This window comes from Canis aureus, chromosome 5, assembly GCF_053574225.1.
Source record: "Canis aureus isolate CA01 chromosome 5, VMU_Caureus_v.1.0, whole genome shotgun sequence".
NCBI lineage: Eukaryota > Metazoa > Chordata > Mammalia > Carnivora > Canidae > Canis > Canis aureus.
This window is the reverse complement of record NC_135615.1, coordinates 72,463,210-72,483,709: the sequence shown is the minus strand read 5'-3', so window position 1 is coordinate 72,483,709 and position 20,500 is coordinate 72,463,210. Positions and strand designations below refer to the sequence as shown.

General features: G+C 51.6%; 1 protein-coding gene across 2 annotated transcripts in view; it reads left to right on the top strand.

Annotated features, from left to right (window-relative positions):
- The first annotated feature begins 3,993 nt into the window (after positions 1–3,993).
- Positions 3,994–20,500, top strand: part of EPB41 (erythrocyte membrane protein band 4.1) — a 197,835-nt gene continuing 181,328 nt past the window's right edge. The window contains exon 1 of one of the 2 annotated variants that reach the window (XM_077898847.1): positions 3,994–4,210. The gene's annotated coding sequence lies outside the window, so the exon portion shown is untranslated. The remainder of the gene's footprint in view (positions 4,211–20,500) is intronic. The other variant, XM_077898827.1, reaches the window with a different exon arrangement.

Here is a 20,500-nt window from a genome sequence, read left to right as displayed (position 1 = left end):
TCATTCAATGGGGGCTTCTGGAGATGGTGCCTTCCCTGAGGAGTTCTCCCAATGGGATTGGCCCCTTCCCTACACTGGAGCAAACCCAGAGGAACTCCTAGGCGGCCAGGCCTTCCAGAGCCTTTCAATGTTCATTGGTGGGCAGGCACCCTCTGCACCCATGCCTGGGTCCCTCCCCGGACTAGGGCATCTGACTTGGCTTTTCCTCCATCCTTCTCTTAGAGGGAGCTCTGTAGCCTCGTGCCCACCTCAATGTCATCCTGGGGATCCGCCCCAGGCTTCAGATGGATTGTCCTGGGGTGGGTGTGGGGGTCCTTGAACCAACGCCTGCCAATTCTCCCTCTCCTCCAGACCCTCCTGGAAAGACTGCCACACCCCTGCCAGGACACGGCTGTCTTTACCTCAAAGACCTCTTGGTTATCCCCAAGTCTTCTACCCTCACCCCACCTGGCCCTGTCTAAACCCGACATTCACTCTGTGCCAGACATACCAAAGTGGTTTTTGTTCCCAGCACACAACCTCACCATCCAGGCCTTTATCCAGGCTGTTCCTCCACCTGGAGCACCCTCTTCCATTTCCATAAAGTAAATCCATCCCTTAAAAATCTAGCTGGTAGGCCACCTCCTCCAGGCAGCCTTCCCTAATCCCTCAGTTGGGACCCTTTTTCCTCTCTGGGCTCTGGGTATGTTTCTTTAAGGCCCTTCTCATAGGAGGCCATGAATCACAACGGGACTGTCCATTATGTTTGGAGAGCAACCTTGTTTACCAATGGCTTTCCCTTTTAGTGTCTTGGACTCAGGAAAGGCAGGCAGGGTAGTGCCATTACCTCATTTGACTGACACAGAGACAGGCTAGGAGAGAAATATGACTGGCCAGGTCCCACACTCTCCCTTAAATGGTGGTCAGGACTGTGAGCACAACAGATCCCAGACACTCCCCCTGCTTCAAGCCTGAGCTTGCCGGTCTCCACCATTCCTTGTGGCTTGGTCTTGTGACTCTCTTCCCCTCTTTGACAGAGCAGGGTGCCAGCCTGTTTTGAATGACGTGCTCAGTAAAGTTTTGTTGAAGCAACAGATGCTCCCACATTGGCCCTGGCCCCTCTGCTTAGCCCCCAGCCCGTCCCCTGGCCTCTTTATCACCCAACTCAAGACCCAATCACCCAATCCAAGCTGGTAGCAGTGCTCAGGCTCTGGCAGGATAAGGAGCTGGCTGGAGGCCCAGGAAACTCAGCAGAGGAGGGGGGACACAAACAGGTGCCTTCCCCTGCCCCAGAAGCTTATCAGCGTCCCACAGGCTCCAGGCAGACTAGGTGCTCGGTTTAGGGAGATGTGCCCTCTGCTTGTCACCTTCACGCCCTCCACTGGTCTTGAGCTGCATGACCTTGGGTTGTCACCTCCACTCTCAAGTCTCAGTCTTTAGAACTTAAGGCCATAAACATTCGGTGAGATCCAATGAGAGTGCATGTTAAAATAACAGCAGCCTCTAAACGGGAGTTGTCTCCTCTGGAGGTCTTCCCGACAGGGAGCAGCTCAGGTAAGGAACTACAGTCTGGGAAGGGAGGTAGAGGCTTCATAGGCACAGGTACTGGGGGCAGGGGGGCCTGAAGTCCAGGCAGCGACAGCACCACAACCCCCTCCTCCCTCCGCAGTGGCCAACAGGGTCAGGTTCACCCACCCAAGTGCAGACGTCACCTCAACAAGAAACGCACAGAGGCTGCCTAGGCAGAGAGGCCGTGGGGCCCAGCAGAGCTGTCTCGGTCTCCAGGGCCTGGGGGAGGTGGGAGGGGGAGGGGGAGGACCTGTTTATAAGACACAGAGAGTCACACCGAGTCACACCCTTTATGCAAACTCACCAACAGGGACACGCCGTGACACACATGCCCCCCCCCCCCGCCCCTCCACACACACACACAAGTACAGAGAGAAGAGAGCCACACACACGATCAAGATCACAAACACAACCCCGCTTGCACGCCCCACGCACAGACTCGGAAACCCGGAGCCCTCCCCGGCCACCCCAGCACACGTTCACCGGCACACACTTATCAGGCCGGGGCAGGCGCTGGCGCTGCTGAGTCACCCGCGCGGCAGCTCGGCCCGGGAGCCGGAGCCGCGAGCCCGCCCCGGCCGGGGAGGGGCGGAGCCTCGGAAGGGCCTCCCGCGGCTCTGCGGGATTCTCCTCGCCCCGCCCCCCCGCCCCCCGGCCCGGGCGGAGCCTCGGGGCGCCGGCCGGGAGAGGAAACCCCTCTGCAGAGACCGAATCTGGGCGTTCACAGCCTGCTCCCTCCTGGGTTGCCTGAATACATGTGGGAGCAATTAAAAAATAATACTGGATGCATTACTCGGTATTTGCATATGTATTTTTATCCTCTCATTTAATATTTGCAACAGCTCTATATAAAGTTTGGGCGATTATTAATCCCATTTCACCCCCGAGGGAAAGTAACTTGCCCAAAGGCCACACAGCGGTAAAAAACGCAGGGCCCTGACTCAACTGCTTCCAAAGCCCAAGCTCTTAACCACTGGGCATTACTACCTGTGGGCAGGGGAAACTGTAAGCACGTGAAAGGTGTGTCAATATCCTTAGGAGCCTGTATGTGTGTGTTAGCTTTCCCCGTGCGGTCGACAGGGCTAGGGACCCCTGAAAGGGTTCTCAAGTGTCCAGATTTCTGGCTAAAGGAACTAAAGCTTCTCTGGTGCTTTGGAGGCCGCCCACCTACATCAGAAAGTATCCGCTAGGCTAGATGGAGGGGCTCAGTCAGACCCTCTGCTAGACTGTGAGCTTCTTGAAGGCAGGGACCAGGGCCCTGAAGCCTAAAACAAGACCTGGCTTGGACCCCGCAGTGAATTTGGTGGGGGCAATACCTTAACTTATGACCTTGATATAAAATTAACATCAATAATCATAATAAGTGCTAACACTTTTTGGATGCTCGTGAAACTGGCACTGTTCTTAATACTTTATATGGATCATTTCATTTAATTCTCACAACAACCCTTGAGGAAAATACTTTTTAAAAAAATATTTTATTTATTTATTTATTTGAGAGAAAGAGAGAGAGAAAGAGCATGCGCCCACCCTGGGGGTGGAGACAGGTGGAAGGCGAGCGAGAGAATCTTAAATGGACTATCTTTGAGCTCAAAGCCCCACACAGAGATCCTCAATCCCAGGACTCTGAGACCACAACCTAAGCGGAAACCTGGGGCCAGATACTCAACCCACTGAGCCATCGAGGGGCCTTGGGGAAAATAACCTTTGCTAACCCCATTTTACCGCGGAGGAAGCTGGCTTGGAGAGGGTTGTCCAAGTCCAGGGCAGCGCTGGGGATGGAGACTCAGGCAGTTTGATTGCAGGGCCCATCTAATAGGAAGACCACTGAACTCCCAGGAAGTCACTTGCCCCCAATGGGCCTGAGTTTTCCCCATCTGCCAAAAATGAGGTAGTGAGGGGAGTGACTTGGACCAGTGGTTATGTAAGCCCATCCAGTGCTGATGGGATGGACCATAAGGAGGCGGAAAGTCTCCGACAAGAGTGGCAAGATGGGGATGAAAGGAACAAGAGACCATATTTACTGGACGCTATTGATTGTGTGCCAAACCTGTGCTTCGCACTTAACACATTATCATTAATTCTCAGAAAAGTACTGTAAGATTTATAGTTTCAGAGAAGTGACTTGCTCAAGGTCACACAGGACTAAATGGGGGGACAGGTGATCCAGGTGAGTCTCACCAGGGTCACTTCCTCAGGTTCCCTACAGCCGATTCCCTTCCTACCACCCTTCCAGCCCTTAGGTTAGAGGGCAGCACCACGTGGCAAATTGCATCATACTTTTGCCGTGTGACGTCAGACACCACACCACCCAATCCAGGAGCTGCTTACCCAATCCTCCCCTGACCCTCGGGTCAACCCGGGGCCGTTCGGAGCTCGGCGTCCGCGTCAGACCGCACCTGCAGCCCCAGCCCTTTCCCGGTTGCGACGCTCGCACTTCTCGGCCCGGTCCTCCTCGCCGCCCCGCCGATTGGCAGTTGCCTGCGCCAATCAGGAGGCCTCCCGGGCCGGGGGCGGGGCCTCACTCCGGAGTTGCCCTGTCAGTGCAGGTGGAGGCCCCCGGCGGGGCAAAGTGGCAGGAACCTCTTAAAGGGCGAGAGCGGCGGAGAGCGAGAACGCGGCCCGGCCCGGCCCGGCCAGGTCCCCGCCCCGTCCGGCCCAGGTGAGCCTGGACCGTCTGGGGACGATCCCGGGTCCCCGGGAGGGACGGGGTGAGGGACAGACGGACCCACTCCCGAGGGCCCGCGCCGTCCCGGTAGGGGCGGGACCTGGGTCTAAGGGTCAGGGGAAGGGGCTCTCGGGGTCCCGGCTTCCAGGGTCCGAACTGGGGTCCGCAGGGGAGACGTCTCGAAGTTCAGGGTGCAGGGAGGGGCGCGGGCGAGAAGAGAGGGGTCCGGGAGCTCGGGGTCCGGGGCTGGCGCTTGCCGCTGGAGGTCCCAGGAGGTCGCGGCCCGTCTGGGGCGGGGGTCCCGGGCCAGGTGCCCGCGGGCGGCTCCCTGCGGAGTGCTGCGGCCCCAGGTGCCCCCCCAGCCCCGCCCTGCCCGGCCCGCCTGCCCCCGCCGGGCCCGCCGCAGCGCTGGCCGGAGTGGGAGGGCGGGCGGCGCGCGGCGGGAGGGGGGCCCCGGGGCCTGGAACCCCGCACCCGGCCCGGCCCGGCCCTTACGTAACTGACTTTGAGTTTCCGGACTGAGGGACCCGTGAGCCGGGGTGCCAGCTGCGCCCGCCAGGGTGGCCCTCCTGTCGCCGCCCCGGCCCCGCACGCTCCCTGCCAGGCTGGGTCTCGGTCTCGGCGACTTTCCTGTGGGTCTCAGTCTCCGGCTTGCTCTCACCCCCCCATCCCCGGTGTCCCTCATCTGTCCTCTCGCTCTCTCTGCGGTCCTGTCCTTATCCTTAGTCTTTCTCATCCTAGCCCACACTTTCCCGCAGACCCCCACCTCTTTGGGGTAGAACAAAAGTTCTCCCCCTTGGCAGATTGGAGGCAGGATTTGTACAGACAGACCCCAGCCCAAGATTGCCCCCGAAGGGGGGAGGGTAGAACTATTCCTGAAGGGTTGGGGGAGGTTATTTCAAGGCCCACGGCTTCCCCCCGGGTGTGAGAGCTGCTGAATGTGACCCCTCAAGTCCCCAGACTAGGGCAGAAGGCGGTTCCTTCTCTGCTTCTGGAGCCCTTTTCTCCAGAAGGAGGAGGCTTGGGGAATGCCTGGTCAGGCCTGGTGCTCAGGGCAGCTGGGAGTCCCTGAGAGCGCTGCCTGGTGTCAGGTCTGGGGCAGATCCTCAGCTACTGAAGGGGAGAGGGAGGGGCCAGAGCACTGGCACGGAGCCCCTGAGGTTTCGGCAAGCTCCCTACCTTCACCCCAGTTACAGGCCTGGGCAGGAGGCTGGGCGTGGGGAGGGGATCAACAAGAGGAGGTCAGAGGACTTTTGCATGGGGATAGGGGGAGGGTGGAGATAGAGGTGACAGACTGGCAGGTCTGAGGAGCATGTGCTGGGGTCACCCCCTGCCTTCAAGGCCCTTCTGAGTGCCAATGAGACAGACACCTCAGAAATAACTCCTGTACTCTACCGCTTTTGGGTGTGTGTAGACAAGCTGTTATAGCAGCCACGAGGTGGGAATGATTAATTCTGACTGGGACTGTGGAAGGAGACAGGTGGAAGGTTTGGGAAGAGGGGGATCCAGAAGCTTTAGGGAGCAGAGAGGCGGGGGAAAGGAGACATCTGGTTCCCTGCAGGCTTCACATGCAACAGAACTGGGTTTAAATCTTGGCCCTGCCACTTTGCTGTGTGACCTTGCACGAGTCACTTCACCTCTCTGAGTCCCAGAGTTCTTCCTCAGTCAATAATCCAGACCTCACAGGCATTAGCAGAATCAAATGAGATAATAGTGTGCAGTGACCAGAATGAGAGCTGGTCTGGGAGGAGGCCAGTGGAGGGTGTTTTAAGAAGGAAAATGGAGTGAGGAGGCTCTGGGGTTTCTCTGCGTATTAGGAGTCAGGCAGGGCCTGCCAGGTCCCAGCAATGTGTGGTGTAGCTGGAGCACTTGCATGTGGGGGCGATCCTTAGGGAGGTGAAGAGGTGCCACACCCGTCGGTCTCCTGATCAGCCCATCCCTTCACTGCTTAGACTAGGCTGACCTCCCTCCGGGAGGTGCAGGTGCCAGTAGAAGCTCCCAGGGCTCCCAGGCTGCCGCACCCGCTAGGCCAGTGGGGGTGGGGCCCCTGGTAGGGCAGGGCCGGCACCCCCTCTGCAGAGTGGACCCTGGCCAGGATGGGCAGGCTGTGCTGGCTGTGCTGGGCAGGAATATCCCAGCCTGGCTGGGAAGATGCTGACGCTGTATAGGCCTCTGGAGGCCCAGAGCTCAGCTGCCTGGGGTTGTGCCCAGGGGATGGGACCCAGACTGCAGGGTGAGACAGAGGCCAGGGTGGAAGTGAGGAAGGGAGATGCAGGGAGACACCTCTGGAGGGGGAGGCTGAGCAGAGCTTCTCTGCAGAGCCAGAGAGCAACTGCAAGGGTTGGTCCCTAAGCCCTTCCTGAGCACCACATATGGGTCTGCTAGCCGCAGAGCTAAATAGGGTACCCACAAAGGGCTCACCATAAAGGTCATGGTGGCCTTTGTTGGGGCTTGCAGAATAGATCTTTGTGATAGTTCCCCAGTGGGGGTGGGGCATTCAGATTTTTCTTGGGGCCTGGGATTCTGATGTTTAGTAAAGAGGGCAGGATTCTACTCCCATATAGTCTATGGGCCCATTGCTTTTCTCCCTGGGTCTTAATTTCTCTTTCTGTGAAATGAGAAGGGAAGATGAGCCTACAGCCTCACAGGGTCTTTCAGCACCCATTATTATAGCTTCCAGGACATGGTTTGGGGCTTTGTACACCTCTTACAGTCCACCACCCCCATGAAGGGTGTGGGGGGAGGAAGGATGGGGCCAGGGTAAGGTAGCATGTGTGCTGGGCCCTCATGTCCTATTCTTGGCCTGTATTCTCTAATCATAATTAGAGCCACACTTACTGTACACTGTGCTCTGTGCTAAGCCTTTAAAATGCTGCATTAACTAATACCTAACAACCCCACGAGGGAGTAGATATTATTCCTATTTCTCAGGAGTTTAGGGTGGTGAATCTACTTGACCAGAGTCACACAGCTGGGGAGTGGCTGGGCTGGGATTTGAACCAAGTTCTGTCTGACCCCAAACCCCAGACTCAACTAGAGGGGAAAGTAACCACCTGGTATGTACCGGCTCCCATAATGCATAGCCTTTACTTCCGGAACCTGCCTGACCCTTACTGGGTGAGCTCAGAGCTCTGGGTTATTTATTCTGGGGAGCTGAGGGATAGGATGCGCAGGTGCTCACCAGGCCCATTGTGGGGGGAGAACAGCAGAGGGAGAAACCTTTGGATCAAGGTCCTACTGGGGGTTTCCTCAGAGGGCAGCCCCACCTGATTACTGCCCAGGTAAAAGAGTTGGGCACTGAAAACCTACCTTGGATGATGGACCTACCTGTGGATCTCACTTTTTCCATTTATAAAGCTTGGATTTTAGTAGTTGAGTGTACACATTCCTTGGTCTATGGGTTGGTGGCTGAAGTTGGTAATGGGGTAAAAGTTTAGAGAGAGGGGTAAGGTAGCAGTGGCTGAGCCTGTGGAAGAAGAGTTTGGTTCAGGAACAGCTCGGATCCTGAGCTGACCATTTGATAAGTATTTCAGATGAAGGGGTGATGCTGGAGAGATTCAGAGTCTTGTCTGGGGCTGTGCAGCTAGAATTACAGACACAAGGGAAGACCTAGAGAACAAAATCCAGGCAGATGCCTTTTGGGATCCTGGCTTGAGCATTTCACTAGGCTTGAAGAGATGAAGTAACACACCTAAGAGCCCACAGAGCGGAGTCCTTGCACTTCATTGTCCTCATCTGTAAAATGGGAATAGTCATCACTTTGCCTTGTCTACTTCCTGGGTCATTGTGAAGGTCAAAGGAGATGAGATATTTGTAACATCAAGTGAGAATGCTGGTTATTTTTCAGTCCAAAGTTGCAATTCTGGGTGTTTGTGGGGAAAGGGCACTTCTGACAGCCCATCTGCTGAGGGACTGTACCCTAGGGATGCACTAACAGAGAACAGCCCTAAGAATGCCACCACCATGTATTGACTGGTTACCAACGTGCCAGGCACTGGGCCCAGAGCTTCACCTCCTTTGTCTCTCTTAATCCCTACCTTGTCAGGCAGGTGATGGCCTGATCCACACTTTCAAAATCTATGCCTACAGCTCCCTGTAATGATAGTAGCTACCAGTTATGAACAGTTTACAGGGTGCCAAGCATTGTGCAGAATGTTTTATACATATTAACTCATTTAATGCCCACAGCAACCCTGGAGGTGGGTCCTAATGCTATCCCCATTTTACAGATGACTAATTGAGGCACAGAGAAGTTAAGAAGACAGGCCCCACGTCACAAAGCTAGTGAGTGCTAGCCAGGGTTTGAACCAGGGTTCATAAGTTTCCTTCTTGAGACAGCTCATCACAGTTGTAATTCATTTCTAAGTTACATGGTTGCCTCCTCACTGCCCTGGATGCCCCATAAGGGCAGGGGCCATGGCTGTCTTCTTCATACCGTATCCCCAACACCCAGCACACCGCAGGTGCTCAGTTAATATTTGTCTACAGGGATCCTGCTGCCTGCAAGGGGCTGGGTCTGGGAGGAGCTCTGGGTGTCATATCAGGTGATCAGATTGCCCACTATAGGGACCCTAGCAGGGCCCCAGAGGCAGAGCATTGATCTATGGGTTTGATTTAGGATTTTCCCCCTGCCCAGGAAGGATTTTTCCCCTTGCCCAAGAACAAGCAGGGCCCCAAAGAGCCTCTCTGTTGGTTGTGCTTATGTCTCACTGCTGTTCTTTGCTTCCATGTGTCCCTGTGATGGCTCCACGGCTTCTTCCTGATGGGCTGTGTGACCCCAACGGCTGCTGCTGGGTGAGTACTGGTTTGGCTAAATGACTGCCTCTTGGGCTTGATTCTAATACCTGTCCTGTAGCTCGGAGGCCACTGGGAGGTGTCAAGGGAGCCTAGTGGTAGGGGTGGAAGAACTGAAGGAGGGAGTTCTGTGACGTTTAGATCCTACCACAACCAGCTGACTTCTCTCCAATGCTTAACACACTGGGTGGTGATTTTTGAGACATGTGACACAATGCAAAGGTCTTTGGGGCCAGACTGGTCAGGAATCCTTATTCTGCCCCTTGGAGCTGGGCAACTCTTTGCATATCTGTTTCGAATCTCAACATTTACCTGACTCGGATGTTTGTTCTTTTCTTCACATAAGCCCCACTAGGGCAGAGATTCTTGTGTATCTGTTCACTGCTGTATCCCCAGCATCTAGGACACAGTGGCACATAGTAGGTACTCAGTGAATATTTCTGAATGAATGAACTTATTTATTCATTCCCTGTCACTATGCCTCATCAATGTGCTTTGTGTTGGGTTAAAGGGCTGATTGCTGTAAAGAGACCAGCATCACAGGGGCTCAGTGAACATGAGTTCTCTCTTTGCTTACTAGACTGGGAGGTCCTTAGGTGAGGTCTCTGCTAAGTGAGCTCTGGGTCCTCTGAACTAAGGGTGGGGCCGAGGACCACACCCATCAATCAGCAGAGAGAGGACCTAAGCAACCAGACTCAAGGCTCTGCTTAGAACTGGGGAGGGAGCCTCTAGGTTTCACCAGGGCAGCTGGGGAGGTCTGGGGCTGAAGGTGGGAGGGGTGGAGAGGGACTCTGCCTCCCAGTACTGCCACTTTCCTCACTGTGTGACCTTGGACAAGTCATTGACTTCTTTGTCTTGGAGACTTCATCTGCAACATGCATATCACAATGCCTCCCCCACATGGGTGTGGGAAGGAGCCAGTGAGAAGTGCTCAGTACTGGGACCTGCTTGGTAATTGTTGGTTTCTTCCCAGTCCTGAGCTCATTCTGGCAGGGGGCCAAGTAAAGGTGTCCCTCTTTTTGGCTGCCTTCTCCTGTTTTAACTTCCTACCCAGCTGGACTAGAATCCAGGAGCCCCAGACTCTCTAGCAGTCTGGCCAGGGCTCTGGGCTGAGGGCTGGGCTCTACCCAGTGTAGAAGTAGTTCAGTGGAGGTCCCAGTCTTTTGGTGGGGGACTTGATTCAGTAACCTACCTTCTCTGGGCCTCAGATGCCTCACCGACAAAATAGAGTTACTAAAGGACGCTTCCCTTGAAGAATTATTTAATGAGCAAATGGGTGGGTCAGGCATTATTATCACTATTACTTTTGGGTCTGGCTAAGGAGGCTCCAAGGGAGGGCCCTGGAGAATCACATCCTTTCTTGGCCTCGGGATCCTGGGAGTCTAGTCATCGTATGTATTATTGCCATCGGATGTTTCTTATATGCTGGGTGGGTTGTTATATGCTATTTTGGATGCATTATCTCATCTAGCCTTCCTGGAAATACAGGCATTATGGTCCCTGCTTTACAGGTGTGGGAACCGGTACCAAGTAAATCAAATGAGTTACCCAGAGTCACATAGTTACTTAGGGGTAGACCTGGAGCTCAGACTCAAGTCTGCTTATCCCAAGGCCCTAATTCTTAGTATAAAACTTTCTTACCTCCCCCAAGGGGCCAGAGACTGTGCCTGAGTCTGTGCTACCTCTACTGCTCAGCACGGGGCCTGGTGAGGGCTACAGGACTGCTTCCTGAACACACACACACACACACACACACACACACACACACTGTACCCCCACTCAGGCCGGTGCTCTAAGAGTTTTGAAGACAGGGGACAACAGAAAGCAGGAGAAGGCCTGGCTCTGAATTCCCCATCTCTTGTTTACTAGATGTGTGACCTTCAGCAAGACATTTAACCTCTTAGAATCCTAGCTTCCTTATCTATAAAATAGGGATAATAAAAGAACCTATGTACCTCCTAGAGTTCTTATGAGGATTAAGCAATGCAATGAGGTACATGGTGAGTGCCCGATGACAGTAATTATTGTTGTTATTATATCGTTATGAGTGTTATTTTAGGATTACAAAGATAGCCCTCTTGGGACAGTAGAGACCAGGTCTGGGAGGGGCCTGCTGGGGACAGGCAGGTAGCAAGCTAGTCTGACAGGTTCCAAAAGGCACCAGTAGGGTGAAAGGATGGAGGAAGCCTCTCAGAAATAAGAACACAGCACCCTTTCCTAGCCATCTGCTTTCCCTCACATCTACTCTGTGCCAGGCCCTGTGCTGGGCATGGGGCACCGAGATGAATCTGTGTGGTGTCTGCCTCCTTACTGCGACCAGCTCAGAGTCAAGCTGGGGGGAAGGACACAGAACTACCACCTCCACCTTTGATCGATGCACTGAAGTGTAAACTGAATATCTTCTCAGGCAAAGACCCGGAAAAAGGGCATTCCTAGTGGAGGGAACTGTTTTGCCAAGGTACAGAGTCATGACCTGCACTTGGGGGAATGCAGCTAGAGAAACAGGCTCAGGAGAGTTAGGAGGACTTGTCCCGGTGGTGATGGGGAGCCATCAGACATGAAACAGGGGAAGGACATGGTCAGGTTTATATTTTGGGAGGATCGCCTGGTGTGGAGGACAAATGGGAGGGGGAGGCAGGGGCAGTTCTGCTGGTGAGGGATGCTGAGATGCAGCTTGGGACTGAGCCATGGGATGGGGAACAGTGGGTGGATGTGAGGTTTACTTAGGACCCGAGCCAGCAGGATGTGATCAGGCGCTGCAGTGGGTGGACAAGAGAGGAAAGGGGTTAGAGTATGGGGTGATGGGGCCTGCTGGGGTCTCTGGCTGAGGGACATGTCCAAGAAGAGGAACCAGAGCTGGATTGGGGGGATGGTAAAAGCCAAACCTCAGGCCACCAGGGCCCATGCCCTCCACTCCTGCCTTGAGGGTCGCTTGTGGTGACCCTGGATGGCCTTACAGGGATAAGAGAGCTCTTTGGGGTGGGGGCCAGGCAGGGGTGTGTGTGGTGCAGAGAAGGCTTGGCTTCTAGCTCTACCAGTGTCACTGAATGTTTGCCTGACCTCTAGAAGTCGCTCCCGCTCTCTTGCCCGCCTTTTCTGCGCCTTGATAGAGAGGACAAGAAAACCTGTTTTGCCTGCCTCACAGATTGGGTGATAAAATGCAATGTCTAGAGACAACAAATATTTATTGAGCACTGACTGTGCTGGATTCTGAGGGGCACAAAGATGACTCAGATGGGGTTCCTGTTGCACAGGAAGCAAGGAGTGCTTCTGAGCTAGCCCTAGCTGAGTGGGTGGTTAACTCTTTCTAGGCATTGGGTATTTTTTTTTTAATATTTAATTTATTCATTCAAGAGAGACACAGAGAGAGAGAGAGAGACAGAGACAGAGACATAGGCAGAGGGAGAAGCAGGCTCCATGCAGGGAGCCCGATGTGGGACTCGATCCCGGGTCTCCAGGATCATGCCCTGGGCTGAAGGCAGGGCCCAAACCGCTGAGCCACCTGGGGATCCCTGGCATTGGGTATTTGAACTGGGATTTGAAGGATGAATGAGAGCTCTCTAGGCAGGCGGTAGAGGGAACAACCTTGGTTTTTTTTGTTTGTTTGTTTGTTTGTTTTAAATTATTTATTTATTTATTTATTTATGATAGTCACAGAGAGAGAGAGAGGCAGAGACATAGGCAGAGGGAGAAGCAGGCTCCATGCACCAGGAGCCTGATGTGGGATTCGATCCCGGGTCTCCAGGATCGCGCCCTGGGCCAAAGGCAGGCACCAAACTGCTGCGCCACCCAGGCAGGCGATAGAGGGAACAACTTTGTAAGCACAGGGAACAGGATGTGTGAAGGCTTGAATCAGCATAATGTGCTCAGGGCTCTTATGTACATATGTGCGTACATACCTACATACACCAGAACAGAGAGGGAGAGGTGATGTGGTGATGGGAGGGGAGGCTGGATCCAGATCATGCAGGGCTTTGGGGACAGTCACTTTGGAGGTGGTCACCCTTATAACTGCCTGCTCTCTTGAGACTGCTGGGGCCCTTTCCACCTTGTTCCCCTCTATCTCCCCATCCCTCACCCCCACCCCAGTCAGTCCCAGTGGCTGCCTCTCTGGGGAGTCAACAACCTGGCTAGCTAGCTAGCTATGCTGCTTATGAGCTGTGTGGTCGGCCTTCATCACCTGCCCTCTCTGCACCACTGTTCACCTTAGTAAAATGGGGACAGCAGGTCCTCCTCATGGGGAGGGGCGGCAGCTATGGCCAGATAATCCCCACCCATGGCCTTGCACAGTGTCTCCATGTCATGGGCACCCCTAAGGGGCTCCAGTTCAGTCATCAGTATTTGGATTTTCAATCTCTTTGCTCCCCCCTGCTTGCTTCCCCCGCCCGCCTCTCCTGGCAGCTGGCTCTGGCCAACAAAAGGAGGAAAGGATTAAGAAACAAGCCCAAATCTCCAGAGGGGTCCTGGCCCACTGCCCAGCTCGCCCCCATCTGCCCCTTGCCCCCCTTGGCCTCAGGCCCAAGGACTCTCAGTCTTGAGGCCTGGGCTCCCCCCAACTCCCCACCCCAGGGGCCCCTTCCTGGCTGGAGGCCAAAGCCAGCAGCCTTGAAACAGGGACAAATATTTTGAAAATCTGTGGCTTTATTTTTTTCCCCTGGAAGCTGATAACCAGGCCCTTTTTTTTCTGGGTGATGGGGAGAAGAGTTAAGTGTGATGCCCTGTATCTGCGGGAGGCCCCACAGTCTGGGCAGAGCTGGGTCCTGGAGCCCCCTGGATTTTACAGTAGGGGCTCCTGACCACGTCCCTTATAGTACAGATGCAGGAACCTCATATCAGAGCAGGGGGCTGATGGTGCAAGGGTCATGCAGCAGGGACCCAGGTCTCCAGACCCTGTTTGCACTACACTATGAATGGGTGTGATACAGTGACCTTGGCTGTCACTTCACTTTTTTGAGCCTCAGTTTCCTCTGCTGTAAAATGGGGCTGATTTTACTGCGAAGATTGGCAATGATGCAGATAAAGCACTTAGTCCAGTGTTGAGCATTCTGAGGCTTCAGTGGTTGGGACCCTGGGATCATGACCTGAGCTGAAGGTAGACACTCAGCCGACTGAGCCACCCAGGCACCCTGATACAGTTTCTTGTTGAACAAATGACACTCAATGAACCAGTGTCAAAGCCAGAGGCTCAGCATCTTTTACCCTCCTCCCCTTCTCCCCCACTTCTGGTTGGCTGGAACACTCTAGCCTCACCCTCGGCCTGGCTTTGGCTCCTGCCCCCGGTCCATCCTGCCCTCCTGGCACCTAGCCTGCACTGTTTCTCTTCCAGGAGCCACATGAGGACGGTTTCCCTTTTGCCGTTGCCTCTGGTTAATGCCACTGCAAGCACTTTGGGAAGGCAGTCAGAAGGGTCTTGAATTACCCAGGCCTAGGCTGAGGAGGCAGGGGTGGAGCGTGAGCTTCCTGGAACTGTCCTCTGGGAGCTGGGACAACACGAAGCCTTCTGGAGGTGGGGGAAATGGGCAGGCATAGAAGAGAAAACCTAGTCCACAGCCCCCATGTGGTGGAGTAGAAGGGATGCCAGACTGGGGGCTGGTGGGCCTCATCCCTCCCTTAGCTCTTCACCTGCCCTTGCTGAGCCTGTTCTCTGGTTTATAAAGGGAAGGGGATGGATTGATGTCAGAGGTTTCTACTAATATTATAGGATTAAAAAAAAGGATTTCGGAGTCGACAGACCTAGGTTTAAATCCCAGCTTCACCACTTACCAACTGTGGGACCTCTAGTGAGTTCTACCTCAATGAGCTTTAGTTTTCTCACAAGTAAAATGGGGAAAATATTAGCACCTTCTCTTAAGATTACCTGAGGTGGGGGGGGAGGCGCTAAATTCAGGTTAAAATATTCAGTTCGGAGCTGACACATTGGAATTATTGTTGTTGTTATTCCATGATTAGTAGAGACAAGAAGACCGGTCTGCAAACAGTTCATTGGGAGAGCAGGGCTTGAGAAATTTATTTGTTCATTCATTAATTCACTCGACGGATACTTGGGATTTGCATGGGCAGGACATAGAGAAGAGAAGCAGGGAGGCACTAGCAGCCTGGGTCAAATAGACCTGCTCATTCTAGCTGTGTGCTGTGGATCAATTACTTCTCTTCTTTGGATCTCACTCCCTCATCTGGGAAATGGTGAGATGGTGAGCATAATCTTTACCTCCAGAGTTGCCCTAGGCTTAAGAGAGTTCAAGTACAAGTGGGTGATCAGTCTGTATGTGATTCCTTTCCTCTCTCCGCTCTGTCAATGACTAAATCTATGATCACAGGCAAGTCTTTGAATATACTCAGCACACTTCCACCCCAGGGCCCTTTCACTTGCTGTGCACTAGCCCTGGAACTCTCTGCCCCCAAATACTTTCATGACTTGCTCTCTCATGTCCTTAATTTTTTTGTTTAAATGTCACCTTCTCAGTAAGGCCCTTCCATCTTATTTAAAATGGTAACACTCTTTGCTGCCACAACAGGAACATTCCCTATCTTCCCTTTAGGCCTATTTTTTTTTTCCTCTCCATAGCATTTTATCATTCTTTGACTTACTGTATTTTATTGAACACTTGTTTATTGTTTGTCCCCCCCCCCCCCATTGGAATGGTCAGCTCAGTGACGATGGTGATTTTTGTCTGTCTTGTTCAGTGTTATATTCTCTGTACTTAGAAGAGTGTTTGGCTCATGGTAGGTGCTAAATAAATAATTGTGGAGTGAATTTTTTTTAAGATTTTATTTATTCATTTGACAGACAGAAAGAGCACAAGCAAGGGGAGCAGTAGGCAGAGGGAGAGGGAGAAGCAGGCCCCTTGCGGAGCAGGGAGCCCGATGTAGGGCTCAGTACCAGGACCCTGGGATCATGACCTGAGCCAAAGGCAGATGCTTAACCAACTGAGCCACCCAGGCGCCTCTTGTGGAGCTATTTAATGAAAAAAAATGAAGCCTCTTCTCTCTGGGTCTGGCACTATTCTGTGCAGATAAATAATTCTCAATAAGTAATTGTACGAGTGGCCGACATGCTCTTCATTTGTCAGATAACACTTTTGGCTGGGTCAACCCTAAAGCCCTTTTGCTTCTGACATTTTCTGCTAGAGCATCAGTTTCGGTTGGAGTGCTCAAATCTTTTGTTCCTGAGACTGAGCTATGCAGAATTTCTAGTTGGGGCTGTTTGGCTGTTGGGCCCACAATGGTTATTATGTCATTATTGGTAATTAGCACGTAGGCCCAGAGGATTGAGCTTTTTGTTTTTCAGCAGAAATCACAGCAGAGAGCTGTGCCAGCCAGGGAAGCCCAGGCCTCATGCAGCTTCCTCTGTAACGACCCCCCCTTCCCAGCTATGGGTACATGGCATAGGCAGGCCAAGACACAGGTGTTTAAAGCTCTGGGCACCTGGAGAACCCAGGCAGTATCCTGGAAAGTTTCTCTTCCACACCCCCAGCTCTCTATGCTACAAGGGGGGGGGGGGTTTCTCCAATTCCCCTGGGAGACCTAGGTATAAGGTTTCCAGATACTCAGGAGGCAGGGCATTTTCTGATGCTTAGGATTCAGTAATAATATTGAAGGAACCCTAGGGAAGGAACCCTGGATTCAAGTCCCTGCTTAGCTGCTTTGTTGTTGGGTCACCATAGAGATATCACTACCTCTTGCTAGGCCTCAGGTTTCTCATCTGTCAGAGAGAGAGAGACACCTACTTGGCCTCACTGGAAAGAGAGGCAGGATAGTGTAGTGGGCTCATAGCGAGTGCACTATATATCTTTGCTGGTATCAGTACAATGACCATTGTGAAAATGCAGGCAATCTGTAAACTATAAGAAGAGTAATAGCAATAAAGCCAGGAAGATGTAGATTTGTATCCAGACTTGGACACTTATTAGCTGGGTGATCTTGGATAAGTGTTTTACTTCCTCACCTGTAAAATCGGAATTACAGTCATGTCTTTCTCAAGGGACTATAGTGAAGGTTCATTAACATACTGTATATAAGAAGTACTTGGGGGCAGCCCCGGTGGTGCAAGTCCCACGTTGGCTCCCTGCATGGAGCCTGCTTCTCCCTCTGCCTGTGTCTCTGCCTCTCTCTCTCTGTGTCTCTATGAATAAATACATAAATAAAATCTTTAAAAAAAAAAGAAGTACTTGGTATACAGCTTTTCTGCATAGATGAGGAAGAGAGGAGAATTGATTTGCTTAGACTCACATATCATCTCAGTGGTGGAATTGTGATTTGAACCCGGGTCTGCCTGCCTCAAAAGTCCACATTTCTTTTACCTCTTTTTGCCATTACCCATTTATGGGATGATAATAATGGCAATTTTTAAAAAAGATTTTATTTACTTATTTGACAGAGAGAGAGAGAGAGAGAGAATGAGAGAGAGAGAACACCCAACCAGGGGGAATGGCAGGCAGGGGGAATGGCAGGCAGAGGGAGAGGGAGAAGCAGGCTCCCTGCTGAGCAAGGAGTCCAATGCATGGCTGGATCCCAGGACCCTGGGATCATGACATGAGCTGAAGGCAGACGCCTAACCAACTGAACCACCTAACCAACTGAGCCACCCAGGCACCCAGTGTTGGTTGCTCTTAATGTATGGGACTCGTTCATTCCGTGATCCTCAGTGCCTATAGGAAGGAGATGCTCAGTCCTGCCTGCTTCCCAGTGGCCCCTCCTCTGCCATCTCCTAGGTGAGGGTTGGGCCAGGCTGATTTTAGCAGTTTTAGAAGGGGCTCAGCTAGTTGGTGGCACCGAGTCTCTCCCCTTCTTTCTTGGGTAACCCTCTAGAGGATACCTGGGGCCCTGGGGAGAGAGAATTAATGGTTTAAGCTTGAGTGAGCTGGAGGCTTTGCTGGATCAGGGTCATTAGGCTCACTCCAGCTGTCGAGAGAAGGGGGTTAGGGAGGGTCACAGGAGGCCAGATCCTTGAGTCCCTCCTTGAATGTCCCAGGGCTATAGTCAGAAGCAGCCACAACAGCCTTTCCCTGGGGGTGTTGGGACAGATGCTGGTATTGCTCATTCATATCATTTCCAAACTGCTTTTCTGAGAGTGATATGAAAGCAGTGTGGAACAGTGGACAGTAGTATCAGACAGAGCTAGTTTAAGCTGTGTGATGTTGGGTAAATCACCTCATGTCTCTGGGCTGTAGTTTTTCTTTCTTTTAAAGATTTTATTGGGACGCCTGGGTGGCTCAGAGGTTGAGCCTCTGCCTTTGGCCCAGGGCATGATCCTGGAGTCCTGGGATCAGGTCCTACATTGGGCTCCCTGCATGGAGCCTGCTTCTCTCTCTGCCTATGTCTCTGACTCTCTTTGTGTGTCTCTCATGAATAAATAAATAAAATCTTTATTTTTTTTAAAGATTTTATTTATTTATTTGAGAGGGAGAGAGAGAGAGAGAGAAGGTGGGGGAGAGAGAGAGAGAGAATGAACAGAGGGGAGAGGCAGAGGGAGAGGGAGAAGCAGGATCCTTGCTAAGCAAGAAGCGCAATGCAGGACTTGATCCCAGGACCCTGGGATCATGACCTGAGCCAAAGGTAGCCACTTAAGTGACTGAGCCACGCAGGTGCCCTGGGCTGTAGTTTTTCGACTGCAATTGAAAGTAATATTACTTTGTAGGATTGCTATGAGGTGTAATGCAATAAATGCATATAAAATACTTAGTATGTACCCTGTACTTAGTAAATACCTAATAAATGCAGTTGTCATTATTCTTATTAATAAGTTATATCTAAGGGCCCTTCCAGCTCAGACATTCCTAGGTTTTTATAGCTGTAGAATTCAGCTTGGCCTGTAGCTTTTTTTTTTTTTTTTTTTTTTAAGATTTTATTTATTTATTCATGAGAGACACACACAGAGAGAGAGAGAGGCAGAGACACAGGCAGAGGGAGAAGCAGGCTCCATGCAAGGGGCCCGATGCAGGACCTGATCCTGAACTCCAGGATCATGCCCTGGGCCAAAGGCAGGCGCTAAACCGCTGAGCCACCCAGTGATCCCTGGCATGTAGCTTTGGAAGGGAAATTTAGGTGGACTCAGAAGGCAGAGAACAGAATCCTGCAGTAGGGATCAGAAGGCTTGTGTTCAAGTTTGGGCTCTGCCACTCTCTGCTGTGTGACCTTGGACAAGTCCCTTCCAGTTTCTGTACCCATTTCCCCATCTGTTTAAAAGCTAGCAGCTGGAGCTTGAGGACCTCTAGGGGCATATCCAGTTCTAACATTTTGGGAATCTAGAGGCCTAGAGGAAGTGTCTTAGCTACCATCTTTTACATTTTCAACTCCCTTCCCTTCTGCCCCTGTTTCTTCTTGGCAGAAAGGACATAACTTGCTAACTCCAATGGATGTATTTCAATCACATTAAAATTTTTTAAATTTAGGGGATCCCTGGGTGGCTCAGCGGTTTAGCTCCTGCCTTCGGCTCAGGGCATGATCCTGGAGTCCTGGGATTGAGTCCCACATCGGGCTCCTTGCATGGAGCCTGCTTCTCACTCTGCCTATGTCTCTGCCTTTCTCTCTCTCTCTCTCTCTGTGTGTGTGTGTGTGTCTCATGAATAAATAAATACAATCTTTAAAAAAAATAAAAAATTTTAAATTTAATTATTCATGAGAGACACACAGAGAGAAGCGGGCTCTATGCAAGAAGCCCGATATGTGACTGGATCCTGGGACTCCAGTATCATGCCCTGAGCTGAAGGCAGATGCTCAACCACTGAACCACCCAGGCATCCCTAAATCACACTTTTTGTTCTTACTGTGCTTTAGAACCAAGCTTAATGCATTTTTTTTCCAAGCAAAGTGCATTGTGTCAAAGAGGTCAAAGCATGCTCTGTGTTTTCAAATGCAAAAGACAAGATATTGTATAAAATTCCTACATATGCCAATTACCTTTACCTTTATCTCAAAAATGACCAGAACGGGCAGGCTTATGTGTAATACTTCAGAAAAAAAAAAAAAAAGTGCTGCAGTCAATGCATCCTAAAAAAATAATCATAGGTATGATTAGATAAAAGGATGTTTGTTGAATAAAAGAAATAAAAATGGGAAATAACCTAGCTGTTCAGTGTTTAGTATTAACTAAATTATGGTATATCTATTTGAGGGCAGTATTAAAAATGGTGATGCAAATGTCAAATTATTAGGTTCCAATTAGTTCCAAACTCAGTTCCAAACAGTATGATTTAAGTTTGAAAAAAGCATTAAGTTGAACTATTCCTTCCTTTCTAAGATTTTATTTTTAAGCAATCTCTACACCCAACCTGGGGCTCGAACTCGCAACCGTGAGACCAAGGGTTGCACACTCCACTGCCTGAGCCAGCCAGGTGCCCTGTATTAACTATATTTTTTATGAACAATTCAAGTACTACTACTAAAAATAATTGCCCAGGAAAGGCATACTACTGTATGAACAGTAATTTTTCTGCCTGATCATAGCCTGTTTATCATTTGTATTTAAAAGGTCTAAAATGACTGCAATTT